General features: G+C 42.1%; 1 protein-coding gene across 4 annotated transcripts in view; it reads left to right on the top strand.

Annotated features, from left to right (window-relative positions):
- Positions 1–23,982, top strand: part of SNAP25 (synaptosome associated protein 25) — an 85,500-nt gene that overhangs the window by 2,119 nt on the left and 59,399 nt on the right. The window contains exon 2 of one of the 4 annotated variants that reach the window (XM_058684888.1): positions 6,480–6,624. The exons of the other annotated variants lie outside the window; for them this stretch is intronic. The gene's annotated coding sequence lies outside the window, so the exon portion shown is untranslated. The remainder of the gene's footprint in view (positions 1–6,479; positions 6,625–23,982) is intronic. 4 annotated transcript variants of the gene reach the window in all.

Genomic DNA, 23,982 nt, shown 5'->3' with positions numbered 1-23,982 from the left:
TATTTCCTAGTGTTTTTCAATTTTATAAATAACCATGTGTTTCCACATAAATATAAGTTGATCTATTACTATATATGGGTGTAAAAATAATTTTCAGGGGTATGTAACTGCGTGGAGGAATTTTTTTAACTCTGCAATCCGCAAACGAAATAAACAACTGTGTTTTAGTGATGGGAGGAGGGGAGAAAAAAAGGGTAGGAGGCTTTTAAAATGCTTTGACTTCATGCTGCATGTCCAGACAGCTCTGCGTAGTTGCGTCAAATGAAAAAGCCTAATGCTGCCAGAATTACGTGCTTGGACATTAGTAATTACTGCTGGGTTTGTTTGCTAGTGGAAGACTGGGGGGATGGGGGGTGGAGGTAGAAGACCGCAGTGAAGCTGGCAAAGGGCACGTATTTGGGAAGAAGTGGCGATGTGCACAATTATGGAGCTAGTTCTAGAACAGCTTACTGAGAAATTAAAGAAAAACATAATTTAAGCATGAATTTAGCATTTATATTATTGATAAGGTTCAGGGGGGAAATGAAGAGATTTTCTATTTTAAGTTTAAAATTTTAAACATCCAGGGCAATACGGCAAGAAGAGGCAGGAACAGATGGACACAAGGATGTGCCAGGAAACATTCATGCAGACCCTCTGATGCTACCTACTTGTTTGTTCATTGGCATTTTCTGCATTATCACCTTGGCATTCAGAATACGAAACCATTTATAATCTCCTTAACCTCTCCATGGTAAAATCTCCCAAGAATTTACAATTTTTTTCTACTCTGTTAAACATGTACGACCACACATACACAAACACAATAAATTGCCCCTTAATTAGCTTGACTAAAGACATTCCTAAACTTAAGTGCTAACCCCAGATTGATGGTTATCAACCAGAAAACTGATATTTCTGCCAGTGGCACCTCTTTTCATAGCAGCCAGCCTTCAGCAGAACATGTAGGTTTTGATGATTAGTAGAAATGAGAGGTAACTTGAGAAAGAGGTTGAAAAAGGAGACATGAAGGATAAAAATAGATAAATCTGCTTTTTATATGATGCACTATGAATAAACTATTTTTCCCCCATTATGGAACTGCTTTTCAATTCTATAAAGGTAAGAAAATTGGTGTTGTCAGCCTCAGCGTAGATCCATTTCTGCAGTGTCACCCCTTGTCAGCAAGGACCAACCTAATAGGAAGATATTGACCAATCAGTGAGTACCAGATACATAAATGAACCCCATGGAGGATATAAAGTCTCATGTTTATATGGTCTTTGACCTCAATAAATTTAGCATGTAGTAATCTTAGTAAAAACAATAAACAATAAAATCAATAAATAATGCCAGAATGAAAATATAATACAACAGTGGAAGAAAAATCATGAGGGAGTATATAATTATTTGCCAAGTGAATGTGACCAGAAATAAGGAAGGTAAATTCTGAGGAGGACATTGTTGCAGTGGACTCAAATGATCTGAGCAAGGAGGCAGGACTCCAGTTGGCTTTTGGAGGTTGGAGGAGAGATCTTCTCAGTAAAAGTTACAGCGTAGGCAGAACTACAGGTAAGGTAAGCCCAAGTTATGGACAGCAAATGCCATCCATTTGAGTAGTGGGGAGCTTACGTTGAGGAATACACTGGAACAGAGACTTGATGCCTTCTATGGAAGGCCTTGAATATACCATGCTGGTAATTTGGTGTTTTATCATCTAAAGTTGATTTCAGAGCAGAAGCCGATATAATAAAGTAATCAGGTCCTTTTTAACATCTGAGAATTGCTATTCACAGATTGGATTATATAGTTCTTCCAGAAATAGAGGGGAGTAAATTGGTATAAAGGATGATTAATTAAAAGAAAAAAGAAGTAAGTCCTTATTGAGGCATCTTTTAAGATCCCTTTCAGGATATGAGTCCTGCCCAGAAGTTAATTGTAAGTTTCAAAATTTTCATTATTGACTAGAACAAATTATACAAGATGAGCACCTACCAGAGAGATTGAAAAGCAGGTCAGGAATCCAGGAATTAGAGGTACCAAGAAAGTACACTTGAATAATAAACCTGCAGAACACCCTCTCACACCTTCTGAGTATTCTGCATTGTCAAATACATTGGCTAGCTATATGAAAATAGGTGCCAGTTTTTCTGTGCATGTTTCAGGCAGCATGACGCACAGAACCAGCCCCAAGTGGCTAAAACTGAACAACAACAAAAGAGCTGTAGTAAAAATGTGGAAAACTGAGGTGAGGTAGACAGAATATAATATTTCTTTCCCTACTATCCTTGCTGACTTTGGCCGAGTACCCTCACTCCAGGGCTGGCTCAAGGTCTGAACTATACCTATTTCATTTTTAATCTTGTGGTTACTACTTGCACAGCAGAGCTTCAGAATTCCAAATGCTGACAGAACTGCTGAATTGAAATTGTCAATGGCTTCATGTGGAGGAATAAGTGGTGGTTGCAGACATAGATCTTGTCGCTATTTCAATTATTGCTCTGAAGTGTCAAGGGACTATCCTCATCTGTTCTTCACCAAAACACTGGCAGGAGAGACAGCCTTAGGATAATATGTTGATTTCCAAGCTGATTCCCTGGGGGAAATTTGGAAATAGTGACATTTCAGAGGTCAAACTGGTAGTTCTTAAACTGAATGCAGAGGGCCTTCCAAGTATCTGGTAAGAGGGAGGGAGGAGACACCATGTAGCATTGAGGAAACAGGACATGGTGAGTAGAGAAAGACTTTTGAAAAAAAAATTAGTTGCAAAGGGGGAAAGGGATTTCAGAGAAATTTCCAGAGAGTTCTAGCTGCAGCTTCAGAATTACGATCATTGCTATAACAATAATTGCTACACATTTCTGCATAATTTTCTTCACAAGGATTTCAGTGCACTTTACCCAATGTAAAAGTATAACCAGTTTCTGATTTCTAAATGAATAATGCAAGCCACAGTAATAATATGAGTTCATTTATGATATTAGATAACATTTAGTAAGCCATAGATCTGATTAAGAAGAACAGAGATACCCAAAGCAGTGATTCATCAGAATGGACCTATCAGGGAGAAGAGTGAGCCACTAATTCTAAAAGCTTTTACCTGTACTAGTTCACTGAATCTTCATAACACCCCCATAACCAGGGTACCATTATTATTTCTATTTTACAGATGAGGGAACTGAGGCAAAGAAAGGGTCAAAAACTTGCCTAAGATCACAGAGCAGAGCCAGGATTTAAAAGCAATCCCAGCGAGTCCAGAGACTAAGCTATTAACTATCTATTATACGACCTCTTGCATCATCCACATTTTTCATATTGGTCAAATCAGGCACAGAGAATGTATATCATTTCTTTTCCAATATCTTTTCCCCCTCAGTTGGGCCGCAGAGCATGATGTCAAGGATGCTTGCTGATCAGGAGCCAGGAGACCTGGTTCTAGCCCTGAAGTCTGCTTGTAATTTCCTGTTTTGGAATCACACTGTCTTTAAAAAAGTCACTCAACCACCATTGAAAGTCAGTTTGTTCATCTGTAGAATGACAGAACTGAAATAATATTTTCCAATATCCCAACCATTCAGAAGTTAATGAAATCAGTGCTGAAAACTCTGGGTAATAGGTCTGGGTCCAGTGACCTGTTGGTCTCAGCTGGCACTGCCTTAATATTGTTTCAGTACCTGATTCGACTCCCTCCCCCATTATAAGATTAATTTACATCCACAGCCTTGCTCCTCCTCAACCTCCCTTTCTCTCTCTCTCTCCCCCCCCCCCCCCAATAATTTCTTTGACACCATTTTTCTGAAGCCTTTCTGGTCAGATTTCAGTAATCCTGGCCTTTTCCCCAAAGCCTTCATCTGAGCCATTGCTGTTGTGGGGATCTTCTTCCATCTCAATCAGATTTATTTCTGTCTGTCAGACTATTTCCTACAACCTGCTTAAACTTTTCATAATTCTTTTTCCAATCTAATTAGCTGGGCCCCCCCCCCCTTTCTAGACCCCCTTTTGATGCTCTCCTGTGTCTGACTTAAAACAATTAGCTACTATTGTTTCATTTCTCCTCTCTCTTCCTCTGCCACTTAGAAAAAGAGAAATGGACACTTTTATGGGATCTGTGAACTCTTAAGTACTTAAAAAGTAACAATTCCATATGACCTGAATCACATGATGTTAGTAGCTAGCTGAAAAACTAATCAAATTTGAAGGATGGGCTAGGGGTGGGGAGGTAGAGTAACATTTCCAAAAAGCTTTGAGGTCAAGGGACAGGAGAAGGGGAAGCTTTAAAGCCTAGGCGATTTAAAGTTCAGAGGCTAGCAGCTGGCAGTACAACATTTATTAATTAAACTCATAATCACATGTGAGTTAAAGTCCTGTGTTCCAGAAAAGCCATGTTCTCCTTGTTGCTACAATCCCATTCCTACTGCAATATTTCAGCATCTTTTTACTGAAGTAAAGCATGATATTATAAGAGGAGATCCTAACTGTTTTTCTTACCGCTGCTGACTCACAGAGCTTAGCCTCAGTAGTGATTAACTGATGATAAGAATTAATCTGTATCCCCAAAAGGAGACGGGGGGAAATCCTGTGTAAGGGTTCATGTTTCCTTTTAAATGCTTAACAGTCGTTCTAGAGAAAGTCAAAGTGAATTGCAATGCCAGCGCCAGATTGATGCTGAATGACAGCTGCACTAGGTTTATGGATTGTTTTCTGTGGTCATGGAAAAATATACATGATCCTCTTAGCTGGTAAAGGAAGCCAAATTCTGTTCCATGTGAAGGGGGAACTAGAACAACTCACTAATCTTTTCTTTTGCTTTTGGGTTTGTTGTTCTTGTTGTTGAACTGATTTGGTTCCTATTACCCAAACATGGCTAATTCGCCTGTCAGAAACTGAGACTGTTTGCACTTTCTGCTGACTCACCTCATCCATCTTCCAAAATGGTCCCTTTTATGCTTGAAGAGCAAGGTTATATTCCTGCTAAAATGGGAGGTTCTGCAAAATGACCATCTGGTCTCATCGCTTCCGGTATCCAAATAACACCAGTCACAGATTTTGAACTTGGGAGATGACTTTTCATGCTTGCAGGCTTGAGTGAGTGGCTTCTATTCTTTACTGATGGCAGCACATCAGAAAATGAAAGCCTTATAGGTACCCCCCTGGCTTCACCCCTATTTCAGAGAAATACCTCGAAATACCTCGGTATAGCTCTGAGAATTCTGCAAGTTGGACAGAATTCCTTTCCAATGGAGAATCTTAGACAAAATTGCTGATTTCCTTTCTTCATATTCATCTTTTGTACAATTTCAAAAAATAATGACTGAAAAATTGCAAAGCAGTCTATTTCTTAAATTTCTCTGCAGCTAGTCTGAGATTGGTCTGACAGCTAGCTAGAAGTAACTCACACTGAGGCTTCTCCATCAATAAACAGAAAGTAGAGGGAAGTAAATGCTTGTGAGTCTGCTAGGAAGACTATGTAATAGTCCTGTCAAGTGAATTTTTTATTTTAATGGGAAAGCCTATTGTAACTTCACTATAACACTAGAAATAGAGATAACATTCCTGATTTAGGCCAGAGAAATTGCTGAACATATCCACTTTTTCCTGTTTCAAGATGACTATCCCTGTATTCCTCAAACATAATCAGCTGTCATTATGGCACTCTTAATTAATTAATTAATTCAACAAATATTTATTGAGCATCTGTCATTTACCAGGAAAACACTGTACTGATTACTATAGAGCAGTAAATTAAAAATGCATGTTTCAGCCCTCAGTGCATTTTTCTGGGCATCCCCTTTTGAGGTATTATTATTTTAGAAGACCTGTTTCACATGGTATCCCTTTTTGAATCTAAGATATTAACCCAACTTAGAAACGAACTTGGTTCTCTATTCAGTATATGCAATTGATTGAAGGTTTTTACTGAGTGATCAGTATCCAGAGAGAGATTGCTACATCATAAACAGAATATGTATTAAGAACCAGCCTCAGCCATCGAGGAATTTAGTAAATATCTAAGATATTCCCTTATGTAGATTTGTCTCTATTGACATGACAATCAACTAGGATATCACTAAAATTTTCTTTAAATGTGTGTCTGTATTCCTGTATCCCCATCTATTAGAACCTCTTCCTATATAGATCATTCCCGCCACTCATGGGGAAACAGGTCAAGCTTTGAGGAACATGGTACCTCCTAGGCCAGAAAAAAAACCTAGCCATGACTATAAAGTTCATGGAGCAGTACAAGAATAAGGTGACAGAGAAACAGCAGCATCTTTTTGATGACAGGACTTCCCAAGCCAATTCACTTCCCTCCTTTGAGAACTCTGTCTTGTTAAACAAGGTTCAATGATTCAGGATTGAGTAGAAGTGTGTGTTAGTCCCCCAACTTTTGCTTTTAGAAAGTTGCCTCTTCTTACCAATGAGCAATGCTCTCATCTCCCTTGTATGATTTATCACAGTGCTTTGTAATTACATATTTATGCATTTCTCTTCCTTAACAGACTATAAAAGTTTTTGAGAGCAAGGGCAATATGTTAACCATCTTTGAACCCTTGGTACCTGTAACAGTGCCTGTCACACACCAGGTATACAGGAAATGAATGGGAATACCAACTGCTCTTTTGCAGAGAAAAGAATTCTACCACTGTAAGTAATTCCTCCTTTTATTGACCAAATGTTACACTTAAAACAACTCGGGAAGGTTGATTCACCCTAAATGTTGGAATGAAGTTATGTCCCAAAGGAAGCATTTTTGTTCACCCCCTACTAGCTGCCAAATTTCAGCAAATAGTTATTTTTCGGACCTGCTTTTTTATCTCCTGTGAATCAGGGGTTAAAATGCTAATGAAGAATCAGGTGATGCTCAAGCAAAGCATTGATAAGAGCAGATTTATATTCAGAGATGAAAAACCATTGCCTGTGAGTGATTTAAGTCAATTTCACATACAGAGCCAAGCTATTTGACATATATCAAATACACAGTTAAAAAAGAGAGAGGGGCAGAGAGAGAGGGAAACACAGAATCCAAAGCAGGCTCCATACTCTGAGCTGTCAGTGCAGAGCCTGATGTGGGGCTCGAACTCACAAACCATGAGATTGTGACCTGAGCTGAAGTCGGATGCTTAACCAACTGAGCCACCCAGGTGCCCTGAAAAAAGAGAGTTTTGATGCCGCTGTCCATTCCTACCAGAGTCACCAGGGGGATAGATTGGTGGCTTCAGCTAACTCTTATTTTCAGGGTCACATATTTGCTGCTTCTCTGTTAGAATGATGGCATAGGGTATACAAGAGCTCCATGTTGAGTTGTCTTCCCAGAAAATGTCCTCAGACACATCAGCTTCTAACTTTTCCTTTCACGTATCCAGTGTTCTCTTGCCTAGGGGAGAAAAATAAACTGAGGCATGACATGGTAAATCACTCCCATTTGTCTTTAAGAAAAAGCTGTTATCAACTAAGCATTGAATTTTGCATTTCTTTTTCCTAGTCCTTCTCATGAAACAAGTCTAAAACCTCTGGCCAGTTACCCTGTACCCTACTTCCTCCAACTGGGAACACAGATACCACTTGATAACAATAAGAAAAAAGTAACTGACTTATTGAATGATTGTGGTGTGGTGCACTAGACCTTTGGCATCCATTATCTCATTGAATCTCTATGGCAGCCTAAATTCTAAAAGAGTTTAGAAATCTTATCTCCGACTGCAAAGTCTGTGTTTTTTTACCAACACCTTGTGAATTTTCCTATGAGTTTTCCCATGAGTTGCACGTAATCCATTGAGATCTTGTAACAGAAAGCATGCTCCTGACATGTAGAACATGAGTCAGCAAAATCCAAAGAACTCAGCCCTCTGGACTAAAAAGTCAAGTGAGAAATGTTGGTACGAGTAACCAGGAGAAACTAACTATCCGGAGAAGCTCACTGAGTGCTGGATTGAGAGAGATGGTTGTGTACCTGGCCCATTTCTGCCACTTCAGTTTTATGACCCTGACCAACTTACGTAACCTGAACTGAGCCTCAGTTTTCACATCTGTAAAAAGCAAGCAATAAACTGCCATGCATATGTCACGTGGCTGTCATGGCACATAAAGGAGCTAAGGCTTGTGAAGTGCTATTCCCTCCACTAGTCTGGGAGCAAGGGAGGAACTGTTGTTATCATGTCTGTTAGCCGTCATTCAGCATACCAGATTTCCAGGGTTCTTTTTTGCAAGTTATGTGAAGGCCATTCTTTTCCTCTTTATAATGTTGAGTTTGCTTAAAGAAACAGGTCTTGGTATCGCATTATTTTTTAGCTTGAGCAGCATGCGTGATAAATTGGGAAAATGTGTCAACAGTCGGATTTTTCTGTTTGGGGGAGGATTTTTAAAAATGCCTCTGAATAGCATCTCTGCTTTCAAAGTGGCTTTGTGATTCTCAGAATAACGTCTGGAGACCAAAGAGGCTCAGTTATGGTTTAACGAAATGCTAGTCCCCTCTTGCTCAGTGCCTTGGGATTTAAGGCCCTTAAGGAGTTAAAAAGAGATGGTATGCAAAATTTCCTACTATTCTTTAGCTTGAGAAAAAGAAATTTGCTGTAAGCTATTTAGCGAATCATTTTTAAAGCTACATCTGTTGGCTTCATTTTGAATTCAGCTTTGTGTTAGATTGTTTGTTGGGGAGGGTTGGATTCCTTACTGAATACTGTGTGTCTGCATGTGTGTTTTTGTATGTGCACACAGTATACAGGCAGAGAGGTGCAAACACAGACTCTCGCAGCCAGCCTTGTGTACAAGATTCCTACGTGTCTCACCTCATTGTCAAAACCTTTAGTTTTATTCATAAACCAATAAATAGAAAGCCTGCACAAGCAAATTATACGAACTGCAAAATGTATGCTCCTGAGTTGCCTTCAGAGAATGATTTCTTTTCAAAGTTGGAAAAGCCCCCCAAAACAACACTAACTGTGGCCATGACCTCAGATTCTGCTTTTTGGGAGAAGTCCTGTAAATCTAGGTCTATACAGAATAGGAGAGGTTTCTGTGAAAAATTTTTAAAACCATTATTGTGTTTTGAGGATCTACTATGTACTGGTTACTATATTATGGTCTATTGTAACTAGTATTATATTTAATTTGTACAGGAACTTCCTAAGTGGTGGGTGCTATTTTCTATACTTGACTCAGAGAAGATACTGTTTGATCAAGGTCCTATCAAGGTGCTAAGTGCTGCCCCTTTCCTCTCCATGAACCAGTGGATACATAACCAGGAGTCAGTGCTTTTTGTTTTAGTCTGATTGGGGAAAAAATGGTTGGGACCAACAGCCAGAATCAGACTAGTTCTGCTCCAAGTCTAGGCATTGGGACCCACCAAAGGAGAAAGGGCTGCAGAGATATGCGAAGTCAGACAGAACAGCTAGAGTACCTAAGATCCTCCCTCCCTCCTCCACCCATCCACCCCAAAGCACAGAACCTTTCTCAGGAGGTTTGCAGCTTGGAGGAGCAGAAAATGCAATCTTGCTATGAGCAGGCAGATCTGAGAGAAAACAAAAAACAAGTTGGCAAGGAGGAGGCTGGGAGCTAGGATTGCTCACTGCTTATTTCGTTATCTTGCCGAGTACTTAAGCTGGGGTGGGAGGGGCAAATAAAGGAAGGGTTGGAAGGGATGATAGAAGCTATCTTCCCAGTACTGGTCTTCCCAAAGAGTAGAGGCTCCCATTTTAAGGGACAAGGTAGGAATTGATGAATCTTTGAGCATCAGAAAATGATTCCTCCTTCTTCCACACAGCTATTAAGAGAGAGAACTTGGATTTGAATTTAAGATCCTAAGTGCAATATTACTGATCTTCCACAATCAGTGACTCATTACTCTAGGACATTGGTTCTTAGACTATGGACATTAGACCAGCAGCATCAGCATCACCTAAGAGTCTGGCAAAAATGCAGTTCTCAGGCTGTACCCCAAACCTGCAGAATCTGAAACTCCAGTGGAATGGGGAGGGACAGGGTCTGTGTTTTCATCACCTCCAGGTGATTCTGAGATAGGCTTAAGTTTGAGAACCAATGTCCTAGAGATCTTAGTAGCTCCTTCAAATGTTCACATTCATCTTAAACTGGGTCTGATGGGGTTGAGGTGTTTCCACTGTTCTCTACCTCACAAAAGCAGTGACCAGTTACTTAGAGAAGAACTATCCTGGGCCACTGGACCAAAGTCTCTACTCACCCTCTGACTTAGTAATAAAGATGCTGTTATTCATGAGAATGAATTCGAAGGATGAGGAAGGTGAGTGTCCACAGCATGAGGATAGGGGTCTTGGGCAGGGGACAGAGGGCTCCTTCGTTATACTTCTCTCCCCCTGTAACAATGGCTCAATCTCTGGCTCCAAGAATCTTCCTCCAAAAACTTAGCAAAATTTAAAATCTCACGAAATGACAGGACAGCCCCTTTCTTCTTTCTGCTGTGTCAGCCTGCAGCCTCTGAAGGATACCAGAGAGGAAAATGTATCCACTCTGCAAAGGATAAAGCAGTTCCCATTGCTCCTCTTTTGGGCCCCACCATGAACTGTCCTGGTACAGGGAGGGGGCCTGTCCCCTTTCCACACAGCCATGCAATTTCTTATTTTCTCCTCTGGATCACAGCACGAACTGCCTTGGAGAAAGGATCCTGATGGCTCATATCACCCCTTCTTTTCTGCCCTCCTCTCATTTGGGGAGAATCACACATTTGGGTTTCTTGGGCAAACCTTACAAATGGCATTGTTGAAAAATGACGAATGACCAGGCCCAGAAATAAATTACTTACCAAAGCTGCATGGTGAGAGCTGCATCCGGGACTCCTGACTCACAGTTCAGTGCTGCTGCTCTTGCCCTGGGCTGCCTTGGCGCTACTGCCTCCAACTCTTTCAAATTTCCTCTCCAGCACAAGTCCACACTCCAATCTGGAAATCTCTCGGTCTGCTGTTACCCTCAGAGATCTTTGGCCTCAAATAGTGACCCAACAACTGTAAAAGCAAAGTAGGAACATTCCTGTGATTCCGAGCTGCCAACAGAGCTTCCTGAAAAGGTTGACGATATTGCTTATGTCCGTTTGGTTTTGCACATGACAAAACCCAAAGGTAAATGGTTTAGGCTAAAATGCAGATGAATTGGCTCAAAGAATGTGAATAAATGTTGAACAGCCAAGCCATGGGAAGGACAGAGAGGTGTTCAAACACTATCAAGGCTCTTGCTTTGCCTTCTGTCACTGCTTCTTTCTGTACATTGACTTTACTTTCTCTTGTTAAAACACCAGTTCCTCCTTCCACATACCAGAAATATCATCACCCAGTTTGTGCTTCCTACACATCCACTATGGAAAGGCACTGCCATTTGTTTTCTGTATCCCCTGTTCAAAAATCTCAGGGAAAGACTCTGGTCTAGCTTGGGCCAGGTGCCCAGCTTATACCAATGCGTTGTGAATGTGGAGTGTTATGGAAGTGTATGACTTATATACTGGGACCACACAATTTGATTGGGGGAAGTACCAGTTTCTTAGCAGACATAATAAGCCATATTATGTGTCCTATATACACAAGCATACTTTATCAGGTCACTTACCAAATAGTTGTATTAATTCAACCTGTTAAGTGTTTAATGACACTTGTTTCTTTTTTTCAAATTGTTCCCCCCACTATGACCTAATTTTTTTAATTTTATTTTTTATTTTTTAAAATTTACATCCAAATTAGTTAGCATATAGTGCAACAATGATTTCAGGAGTAGATTCCTTAGTGCCCCTTACCCATTTAGCCTGTCCCCCCCCTTCCACAACCCCTCCAGTAACCCTCAGTTCACTATGACTTAATTTTTAAAACTTCATGGCAGCTCTGGAAGGAAAGATGGTAAAAGAAAAAAAAAACAACAACCATTTTTCAGATGTAAAAACTGGAGCCTAAGAATTTGACTGCCCTGGAAAAGGCAGTCAAATTAGTCAAAGGCAGAGCTGGCTCAAGGATGAAGGTTGGCCAGATGTCTAGTTCTGCTCTTAATTCGTGGATGGCAAACTAATGGCCCCTAGGCTTACTACTATCCAGAAACTTACTTTATTTGGCCAATGCTGGATTTGCAGATATCTTAAACATGAATGCCTTAAAGCAGGGTATTTCCTCTCCCATTTGCCATAGAGCCTAACACTACATGTCTTTATATACCTAGTTCAATCCACATAGCTTTATTATCTTCCCGACCCCTGTAGATATTTGAGTTTGCGTCTGCTGCATACCAAAGTTATGGCATTCTTGTGGTTCTGTACTGTGCCACAATCAACCACAGGTAGAAGTTTCTTGGGTTATTTTGCCATAGTTTTTCCCTTCAGATGTCTTCATAATTTATGTCAATATTTTGAGAGACGAGATTGGGCAAATAAATTGCACATAAATAAGACCAACCAATTTTTTTTTTCATCTGAATAGAATCAGCTTTTTGTTTTTCTCATTGACCCTGCTGACAGTCTGGTGATGCCTATGAATCCCTTCGCAGAGTGACATTTTTTAATGTATAAAATAAAATACATAAAATTTCATATGAAACAAATTGTATTGAAATACAGTTATGAAAATATTTTTAAAATTTGTGATATAGTCCTATATAGTCTTTTAAAAATTGTACCATTAAATGGCAGTATTTGGTGGTGAGTCTAATAATGACAATTTAAAAGTGGTGATGAGAATACATATTTTGAGAAAGATGTAACAATTGTGCAGTGATATGAAAACATCTGATATTTCTACTGGTGCTGCATCAGGCTCAGGCCCCCCTTTAGCCCTCCCGGTGTGGGGGTGGGAGGAAGCCAGTGGAGAGAAAGGAAGGGTAGATCTACATGTCATGTGGGCACAAGTGTTATCTGGGGTTCCCTGAAGAAGTTGTTTCTTGTTATGTAACAAATTACCCCAAAACCTAGTGGCCTAAAACAGCAATTTCTTATTGCTCATGGGCCTTTGGGTTAATTAGGTGGTTCTTCAGTCAGCTGATAGATTGGGGTCTTGTTGGTCTGTAATGTCCTCACTTCCATGAATGGTGGTTGGTAATGGCTGCTGATTAGGGTGATGGGTGACTAGACCACATATCTTTCATCATCCAAAAACAGCGAGAAAGGACGAGCACCAATGTATGAGCACTTTTCAAGTCTGTTTAGGCCACATTTGCTATTGTCCCATTGGCCAAAGTAAGTCTCATGGCTAAGTACAGAGTCAGTATGGGTGGGGGCCACCCAAAATTATGGATATTGAGAGAGGAATTATTACAACCATTTTTGCAAAATTGTCTACCACAGCCCCCACCAAACTTGGGAGCCTGAGTCAGAGAAAGCTCTTCCATCTGTCACAGGCTGAGCACTAGGCTCTCCCTGTCCATCCTGGAGCTACATAACTTCCACTACATTCCATAAACCAGGGAACTTAGGCATAGATTATTATTACCCTGCCAAAGTTAAAGCCCTTGGGGTTAAGTTTTGGATATCCTTGGGTGAAGAAGGCACCTGAAACATCTCGCTGCATCTCTCCAAGTTAACTAAACAATCACAGACCCAGATGTCTGGTAAATTCAGGGGGTAGTCAAAAGGAAAATGTTCTCTAAACATTGAGGATCTGAATTCAAACTGGAAAAAACACATCACCTTTTTGTTGTTTTGCGATGACATTTCTTTATCTGAAATTTCTCCTGGGCTTGCCTTGGCGAGGACAGTTGTATTTGAAGTTTTTTTCTTTTTCTTTCCAGAAACCCTCCCCTATTTAAGCAAACGCCACTTTCTCCTCTAATTGCAAGAGCTCCCCATAATGGTAGAAACAATTCTCAGCCAGCCCTCTGCCCAATGAGAGATTTGGAAATGGGAACCCAAGGGAGGAGGCAGTGGAAAAAACCCTGAAGGCTTTTCAACTGTGCTGCTGCGTCATGGAAAAGAAGCCAGGCACCTGCCTTGGTGCCTCACAGCAGGCCCCACCAGAGCCTTGTCTTAGTCATTCCATAGATGAGCAGGGGATGTCTGACTCACCCAGCTGTCTAGTCCGGCACTTCAAAGAGCATTCTGAGTCCTGCTCTCAGTCCTTTTCTCAGCTCACTTTAGGTATTAGATGGCAGACTCCTGAGGATCAGACCTGGAGCAGAAGAACTGTTCACTCTTTCAGATCCTGCACCAGCTTCCTTACTGAGCTCCCTCCCCTGCCAAAAAAAAAAAAAATTTAAAGGTTTCTAAATTCTTCAGTCAGAATGCTATCTTAAGTTGGGTCCTCCCAGAAGCAGAAGGTGAGGAAGGATGTGAGTGCACATATTTTACTTGGGAGGTGATCCTAGGGATCACAGGTAGGTGAGCAGGGATGAGGAGGAAGAATGAGGAGGAAGCCAATGCAAGGAGCGTTAGTGAGCAGATTACCAGCTGTTGGAGCTCAGGCCTGAATTGCTTTGTTTGAAGGGCAAGGAATCTGGAGTATTTGCGAACCAGCTCCCAGCCTTCAGTGGCTAAGGGTCATTCCCAGGGGTATAAACTTGCATCCAGCCCTATAGAAGACCAAGCCTACTCCAGAGACTAGAGAAATCCCCCTGGCAGTGAGTCATAGCTTGAGTAGAGAACCTTAGGATGTACAGGAAAGGTGGGTGCCAAGGAGATACAGGTGGAGCATTAAGAATGGCTCCTCCAATTTTGCAGACTGTCATCTCCAGACACCCCAAGCTTCACAATACCTGTCTCCAGCTTTGGTGCATTAATAGTTTAGTCCTGTGTTTGTTCAACACCTATTCATTGGGCTCCTGCTGGGTACCATTTATTTGGCATCAATGTGCTATGCAGTAAACTAAGGTTTTTGCATACATCATCTCATTTGATTCCCATGACAACCTGCGAGGAGGTATTATTAGTTTCATTTTACAGATGAGAAATCTGAGTTGCAGTGAGGTTAAATAAATTACCTTAAGTCCCTCAGCTTGAAAACGGCAGAGCTGAGATTCCCATCCTGGTCCACCTTCAGGTCTCAGCTCCATCCAGTATATCCCCCACCCAGTCAGGTCAGGAGACCATTCTGCTGATTTGAGAGAAGGCTCAACCACGCCCAGCCCCTGTACCACCATTTTCCAGAATCCTTCCCCTCTCCCCTCTTTGTCCTGTTCTTTTATATCTTGTTCTCAAGCTGGCTCCAGGGAATTAACCCCTGCCTCTTTGGTGTTCCAAATCCTCTCTCAGGGCAGTGGGCTGTCCCTCCCATCCTCGAGGCCCCCTGACCCTGGGCACGATGACCTCTTTCTCCAACCTCATCACATCTTTGACTCTCTAGGTCCTTAAACACCCAACTCACACCCACTCATGATCTGTCCTCCTCCAACCAGTATCCATCAAGCACTTTGGCAGGTTTTGCTGCTTCTGGTATCCTGCCGAAGGGATCAGAGAACCCTCTCTTCATGACATCTTGTGACTTTAGGGCTAATTTCACCCGTGGGCCCCAAGCAAACAGGCACCAAATGGTTTGTTTTTGAGCAAAAATGCAAGTCCCAATTTACTGTTGTTAATATTTTAAAAATAAAATGGCATGAGGTGAGGACCAGGAGAGGGAATAATTAATTCCAGCTTGCCAGCGGGGGGTGAGAGGAAGGCATCAGCTCTCACAGTCTCTGGAGGACACCCTGCGGTAAACACAGAGCTGCAGCTTCCAGGTGGCAAAGAAATATAAAGGGGGCAGGTAGGGTGCAGAACAACACTGCACAGCACCATTTTCAGGATAATATGTCTGGCTTCATGAACACATCCCATCATTTTGAAAAACAGTGTCAGTAGAGCACCAGTGCCAATACCACGTCTGGTGCTTCAGAGCCAGTATTGGTGAGTGGCCTGTTCTCTCCACCTCTCCAGACAGTCAAGTTGGAAATGTGAGAAGTGAAACAACAGGGCTGAGGCCTGTGATGGAAAATGGAATGTTGTAGATCAGTGAGTGCAAACGTTATACCAAGGGTCCAACTAGACCATGTAAATGACAAAATCCAAAGTGTTTTAGCAGAGAACGAAGAGTAGGGGCCTTTGGTCACTCAAGACCTAGTTTTGAACCCCATCTTGGATCCTACCTCTCGAGGCACTTTGGAACCCCGCAGTGTGCTGTGCTGTGTGTAGGTTACATCGTAGCATCAGGGGAGCTCAAGATGGAAGAAATGTTGGGAAGCATCCAACCCCAAACTCTCACTCATAAGTAAAGATACTGTTGTGACTTTGTTAAATTAACCCTTGTTAAGTAGAGTCCCCACGCTGCACCACAGTACCCATGAGGCTTCCCTAAGTGGAGGAGCAGAGGGAGACTGGAGCGGGTAGAAGCCCTCTGATTTCAGGAGGCAGCACCGGGAATGCACCAAGGCCTTTCTAGAACCCAGATGCGTTTCTTATTTATTGCTGTGTTAACACTATTACTGCAAAACCAGAGGCTGCAACAGCACACATTTATTATCTCACAGTTTCCATGGGTCATCAGTCTGGGCATGACGTGGCAGAGCTCTCTGCTCAGGTTCTTACAAGCTACTGGGGCTGCATTCTTTTATTTATTTATTTATAAGTCTTTATTATTATTATTATTATTAATTTTTTAATTTAATTTTTTATTAGTTAGCATATAGTTAGCATATAGTGCCACAATGATTTCAGGAGTAGATTCCTTAGTGCCCCTACCCATTTAGCCCATCCCCCCTCCCACATCCCCTCCAGTAACCCTCTGTTTGTTCTTCATATTTAAGAGTCTCTTCTGTTTTGTCCCCCTCCCTGTTTTTATATTATTTTTCTTTCCCTTCCCTTATGTTCATCTGTTCTGTGTCTTAAAGTCCTCACATGAGTGAAGTCATATGATATTTGTCTTTCTCTGACTGACTAATTTCGCTTAGCATAATACCCTCTGGCTGCATTCTTATCTGGAGCCTGAGGTCCCCTTCCAAGCTCATTCAGGTTGTTGGCAGAATTCAATTTCTTGCATCCTAGGGCTGAGAGCCCAGTTACCTGAGGGCTCTCAGACAGGAACCATCCTCAGTTCCTTACCGCACTGCCCCTGACAGGCCCTCTCACAACATTGCAGTTTACTTCTTCAAGGCTGGCAGCAGAATGTTTTTGAGAGGGACCAGCACCTTCTTTTCAGGGCTTTCACCTGATCAGGGCAGGCCCATGCCCAGATAATCTCCTTTTCAATAGTCTCAAAATCAACAGTTTGGGGACCTTAATTACACATGTAGAATCCCTTTACCTTTTCCATATAATATAACCTAATTACAGAGTGACATCTTGTCATATTCACAGATGCCACCCACACTCAGTGGGAGGAGATTCCACACAGAGCCTGTGTGCCAGGCATGGGAATTGTGACAGTCATCTCAGAATTCTGCCTCCCACACTAGGGAATACCCAATTCTTCCTTCAACCATCCACATACTTCTACTCTAGAGGGCACCTGGATCCACATCACACGGTCAGGGGCCTCCCAAATGGCCATTTCTCAGCGGCCAGGCCTCATTCTGAACTGGGTAGTTTTGATATTTGCAGACCTGCCTGCTGGCCTGTGTTGGGGCCTGCGTGCATTTTCCTGACATTGATTGCCTCAATCCACAATCATCGTTCCAGAAGAGATGAGGCTTACGGAGTCCTGGAAGAGCAGGCAGGGGGCCCTAGAGGATTTGACTTTCAGTGTTTGCTGTTAGCATCCTGCAGAGTGATGCCAATGGCTCCGATCACTCTGTGGGGCCAGCAATCACTGCAGGTTTTGGGGAGGGGAGGTTCCTGGCATGAGCTATGAAAATGCCTCTGGGAAGTAGCTGCTGGGGGTAATAGGGACGTCGTGCAGCCTCGCTGAGCTTCCACAGAGCCACTCAAGAGTTCTTCCACCCCGCTCATGGGAGGTCAGTGTGACTGTCGGGCTCTTAGCATACTGAACCCTGCCAAAGCCAGACTGCTTTGAGCCAGAAAGAGCAGTGGGGGCCTTGGCCAGAAAGACAGGGATCGAGATGGACCTCAAGGGGCAGGCTGGCAGAGGAGGTACAATCAGGACAAGGGTGGTCTCTTCATTCAGTGACCTACAGGTAGCCTGGAACTGCCTCCTGGGCCTCAGAGAGCATTGGGTGGGTTGAACCCTGTGGATCCTCATCACTCAGAGTTAGAGCCCATAGCATCAATTCTCCCTGCCTCCTCCTGGCATTCACCACGTATTTATTGAGCATCTATTACACACCTCATGCTGCTATAGGTACTGGGAAAACAGGGGTGAACGTCAGGCAAGAACTTTTCTCGTGGAAATACCATTTTAGTGGGAGGAGACAAATAGTGAACAAACAGATAGACACTGCAGTATCAGATGGGGCCAGAGGCTAAGCAGGAGGTGGAGTGGGTTGTGGGGGTAACATGAGACTGAGGTAGGGGGGACCCCTCTTAGGAGATGGGAGTTAAGCTGCAGATGAGAAGGGACCCATCATGGTGGGGAGAGTATTTCAGAAGGTTGGCGCAAAGCCCTGAGACAAGAGCAAAGCTGACGTGTTTGTGCATCTGGGGAACCAGCGCACCTGCCAGGAAAGAGTAACAAGGATCTGGACAGGGCACCTCCAGCATCCATTACCATTACAGTAGCCATGACTTTCTTGGCTGAGGAAGGGACATGACCAGGCTATGAAGCACTCTGCTGCAAGAAAACACTAGTCCCCCAATTTTTAAAATAAATTAAATGAGCTAACATGGGAGGTCTGTTATAAGAGGAAGCTCTCATTGCCCACAGGTTCTTGTCAAAAAATCTTTACGCAGTCAGCTCCCACTATGCACCTAAAATAGGAATTGATTTACTGGTGTTCCATTCACCCAGCTTCTCAGGAATAAATTCAGTGCATGCTGGAAGGTGTCAAAAAACCAAACTGCATACTAAATAAAACAAAGTAGAGAGATGAGTGTATTGCAAGGCTTTTGATTTGCAAACCAGGAAAACCAAGGCTGTGGGCACAGTGAGTTACAAGTTGCTCACAGACTAAGGAGTTTTTGTAGGATAAATACAGACGTTATTTAGTTTTTTCAGCTGATTGGTTGCATAGTGGTCTTCTTTCTTGTCTGGATCGGGGTAGCTGAGTCAGGGAAACAATGAGTCCAGAGATGGCATGGATAGACTTGGAGTTTTGGGGATTGGCTGGGTCCTCTGCTGATTTCAGAGAAGAACTGTAAATTCCTATAAGGGTAGGTTATGTTTCCTTAATGCACCTGTTAACCATATCCATTTTGTCCTTGACATAAGTAACTCCATTTTACTGTGGTTCTACAAAGGTTATATCTGAATATCTGTTTTGCTAACCTAAAAGAAGATTAGGATTAGGTCCTAACCAGTACCTTAGAGTCTCCCACCAGAGAGATCTAAATGTGTTTCTGAGAGTAAATATGAGAGTATATGTGGCCTATTCTCAAGGAGTATGGTTCTGGGAAGAACCACTGCACTGTGACAGCAGAGAAGGAACCAGTAGGTCAGGAGTAGGGCCATCTTAACAGCTGTCCCTTGTGACTTTACTTAAAAACTGGCTTTACCGCTCAACTGTGTAGCTCTTGAGAATGTAGATCACTGGGGGATACCTGGGTGGCTCAGTCCATTAAGCATCAGACTTCAGCTCAGGTCATGATCTCATGGCTCATGAGTTCGAGCCCCACATTGGTCTCTGTGCTGACAGCTCAGAGCCTGGAGCCTGCTTCGGATTCTGTGTCTCCCTCTCTCTCTGCCATTCCCCTGCTTGTGCTCTGTCTCTCAAAAATAAGTAAACATTAAAAATAAAATAAAATTAAAAAAAAGAATGTAGATCAGTGGTTTCCAAAACCTCTCTGCACATCAGAATTGCCTAGGGTCTTATAAAAATTCCCAAACCCAGGCCATATCTTAAACCAATGTAATGACAATTCCTGGGGGTGTTTTTAAATAAACTTTTTATTTTGGAATAATTTTAGATTTGCAGAAAAGTTGTGAAGATAGCATACGTCTCCCCTCACAGAATCTATACCCCTCATCCAATTTCCCCCATGGTTATCATCTTACATTATTGTGGTACATTTGTCACAACTAGGAAATTGACCTTAATCCATTACTATTAAACTCCAAATTGTATGTGGATCCCACCAGATTTTCTATTAATGTTCTCTTCCTATTCCACGGTCCAATCCAGGGACCACATTGCATTTAGTTGTGTCTCCCCTGTCTCCTTTCTGTGACAGTTTTCCCTCTTTCTTTGTTTTTTGTGACCTTGATAATCTTGAGGAGCATTGGCCAGGTACCCAATCTGGGTTTGTCTGTTGTTCTCATCATTAGACTGGGGTTATGGGTTTTGAGAAAGAACATGGCAAAAGCGAAGTGCCCTACTCATCACCTCATGTCAGGACGTATAGCAAATCCCTATGACCTCACTGGTGATGTTACACTTGACTATTCACCCAAGGTAGTGTTTGCCAGGTGACACCACTGTGAAGTTACTATTTTTCCCTTCTCCTCTTTGGATGAGACTCTAATCTTTGGAAACGTGACACTGAGTCTAGCCCACCATCAAGATGTGTGTGTATGTGTATGAAGGGAATTGGTAATCAAGCCCTACCTGCAGGCAAAAATCTAAAGGGCACATTTTCATGGCCACCATACTGTCCTAATTTCTTTGCTTTGTTCCCAGTCACTACAGTGCAAGCTTTCTCAGATGGTCCAGGACTTGCCATGTTCCTCCAGCCCACTGGGAATGAACCAGCACTCCCTGGCTCTATTACCTCGGGCAGGTTATTAGTCCCCTGCCTCAGTTTCCTCATCTGACAAATGGGTGTCAATAGAGTATCTATCTCTAAGAGTTATTGAAAAGATTAGTTACATAATGAATATAAAGTTGTGACTGTCCTGCTGGGCATAGAGCAAACCTGCCATAAGTGTTAACTACCAATAGTGGTAATAATACTAGTAATGACTTCCTTCCTCCCACCTTGTGTACAGGTATGTAGTATACCTCAGTGACACAAACCAATAAGTTGGAACTTACATATGAGGACATATTAAACAACTCATTCCACAAAGTTTACTTATTAAATGAACACTTATTTAGCATTTACCATATGCCAGGCACTGTTCTGATCATCTTCATGAATATTCACTCATTTAGTCTTCATAAAAAGCCTAGGAGGTGACACCTACTATTATCCCCATTTTACTGATAAGGAAACTGAGGTACAGTGAGGTTAAGGAGTGTGGCTAACTTAGGCACATGGCTAGTGAGTGGCATAGCCATTTGCACTGAGGCAGCCTCACTCTCAAGTCCACGTTGGTAACCGCTACACTACACCAAATGATACAAATAAGTAGCATTGTGTGTTGTGAGACTATTTAAAGTGGGGCTTGGCCTGGTGAGGGAGGGGAGCCCAGTCAGAGAAAATATCCATGAAATCTTAGGTCATCATATACCAGGCAAGTGTGGGGTGGGGTAGAGGAAGGAGAGCAGGGGTGTTTGGAAAGATTAAGGAACATTCTGGTTCCCCCCAAAAGGCAGCTGATGTTAGGTATTCTTTCCCTGAGAAGTCTCCTCTCTCTCATCTTCTCACTTGCTTTCTCAATTCTTTAATGTGCACTTGGGAAAATTTGGCATGTCTTTGATATTAGGGACATAGAGAGCATAGGACACCTCTTTCAATAACTGGAACTGATGGTTGGCATAAAAGAATCTGGACCATTCAATACACATCCTCATGCTTGTCTTCCACACGTACAAAATTCAATCTGCCCTCCTTCATTTTTATGTCAGGAGTTTGGTAATGCAAAGGAAATTCCTGATTGTGAGAACTTAGATTAGTTATCAAAATGTGTTTTGGGAAAATTATTATTCGTGTGAATCTGTGAGACTATAAAAAACTACTGGTTCCCTGGGTTTCAGAGTATTGCATTTAGGTCTTCACCCTGGGGGTGTCCCCAGATCCATATTCTTGCACCCAAATGCAACTACAAACTTGGTGAAGGGAATGCTATCTTATCTTTTACACATCCACACACTAAAAATTCCCACACAGTAAATGCTCAATATGTGTTTTGAAGTGGATTTATAATTACATAGACTCATGATAAGATACTGTGACTTGCTTATTATTTCCATATTTGAAGCTGCATCTAGATTTGAAACCTCAGGAGCATATGCAAATCACAAGCTATGTCACTTCCTTTGTCCCATCATGTCCCCATATAAAATAGACTTTCTGCTTCCAAAATCGGCAAGAAATAAAAGTATGTTCATTTACATCATAATTAAATTTTTAACATACTTTTGCTGACATCTGAGACTTCAAAGGAACATGTCTTTCAGCCCAGGTAAAGAGTGTTCTCAAGCACTGGTGTTATTTAGTGGAGCTCACTGGAATTCACTTTATGCTTGAATATGTTGATTCCACTTCTGTCTGAAGCCTGCTGGAAAAACTCAGAATTCTGGTGGTTTTGCTGGGGACATACTGATTCTGAACCGATTCTGAGTCATTGTATTTCAAAGAACAGTATCACATTGAATTTTTCTGGTTTGGAACAAAAGAAAGAATGGTGGGCGTACATGTTCTGTGCACATCTGTATGGGTATGTGAGGTGGGAGTAGAAGATGGAAGGAAAGAGATAAAAGGGGCTGACCTACTTATTGAGAAGGAGAGCAAATTACATTTGCAAGATTCTTATTAATAAAGACTGAAAGATGCTGAACCTAGGAGTTGATGCTTGGCTAACCCATCTTACAGAGTTGATGCAAGTGTTGATGTTTGGCTAACACCTCTTACAGAGAAGAGAGAAAAGAGGCAAAGCTACCCTGACAGTGATGGGTGTGTGAAGGAGGTACTTCTGTCATCATCCACACATAGAACCTGAGTGCAAACTGCTTGCTTGGTGGGATAAGTCACTTTCCAGACAAATCTACTAACCTTCCTACCCAATTGCCACTGTTTGAGCTCTAAAGAATTTCAATTCTTTGAACTGAATTTCCAGAAAGAATAGATGTGCTGAGAGTGGCCCTTCAAGTGGAAATACACAGGTAGAAGAGGAGAATAAATCAATACTCATCACTAATATTTATTCCCCAAGGGCGCTCAGCCACCCCCCCCCCCCCCAGGTGCAACGTCCCTATTAGGGCTTATAGGGTAAGTCAGACACGGTTATTTATCGAGCATCTGCCGTGTCCATGCACTGTGCTGGCCTCTGGTCCCAATCTGGTTAATGGCAGGTGCTCTGGCCTAAGACCTAGGGGAAAGCTCTTTATTCTTTCTGTTCCTCATTTCTTAGTGTCTAAAATAGGGGTGATGATAATAAGGTTGTAAGGATTCGCACACACAAAGAGGTTAGACACAGCAAGTTAATGGTGTGTCATCTATGGTGCTTCTAGGCACTCAAGATGGAGTAATTCATCTAATTAAAATCTATATGACCCAAAAGGTAGAAAAGCATAGGCAATGTCTCAACAGCTAAGGCAAGGACTTTCTTACTCCCTAAAGCTGCAGAGAACACCCTGCTTCTGCCCAGATTACTGTGCCTGATGACTCATTAATTGATGGCTATCAGCAGAGCGGTAAAGATGTGCCACCAACAATCACTTGGGCAGATTGACAGTGACATCTGGGTTCAGCCCTGCATCGACTTTTTTTTTAGCCTCCTGAAATGAAATGGGATGACAACATTTTATTTTACCAACTACATTCTTCCTGTCCTGGCCCACAACTTCAGTATTCCTTTTTAGACCAATATAGACATTAACCTGAAAATAAATTTCAGCATCAATAGAGGAAAAGACTAAGAATAGAATTACTGGTTGTTCCTGATATGCCATATGAAAAATTTATATTAAGTCATGCTTCTTTCTTTTCTCTTGGCCTATTTTCTTTTATTAAAGGATGTGAAGACAGCACCTTCCATTACCGATGTGCCTTCCAAGCATGCTTTATTTCTGCTCTACTTGCTGCCTGCTGCTTACTCATACTGATAGTTCAACTGTCTGTAAAGCTCCTAACATAAAAGAGTGAAAAGTTTGGCTGCCGGCTATGGA

This window comes from Neofelis nebulosa, chromosome 9 (assembly GCF_028018385.1).
Source record: "Neofelis nebulosa isolate mNeoNeb1 chromosome 9, mNeoNeb1.pri, whole genome shotgun sequence".
Lineage (NCBI taxonomy): Eukaryota > Metazoa > Chordata > Mammalia > Carnivora > Felidae > Neofelis > Neofelis nebulosa.
Note: the sequence above shows the minus strand (reverse complement) of the source record. Positions and strands in the feature narration are given on the sequence as shown.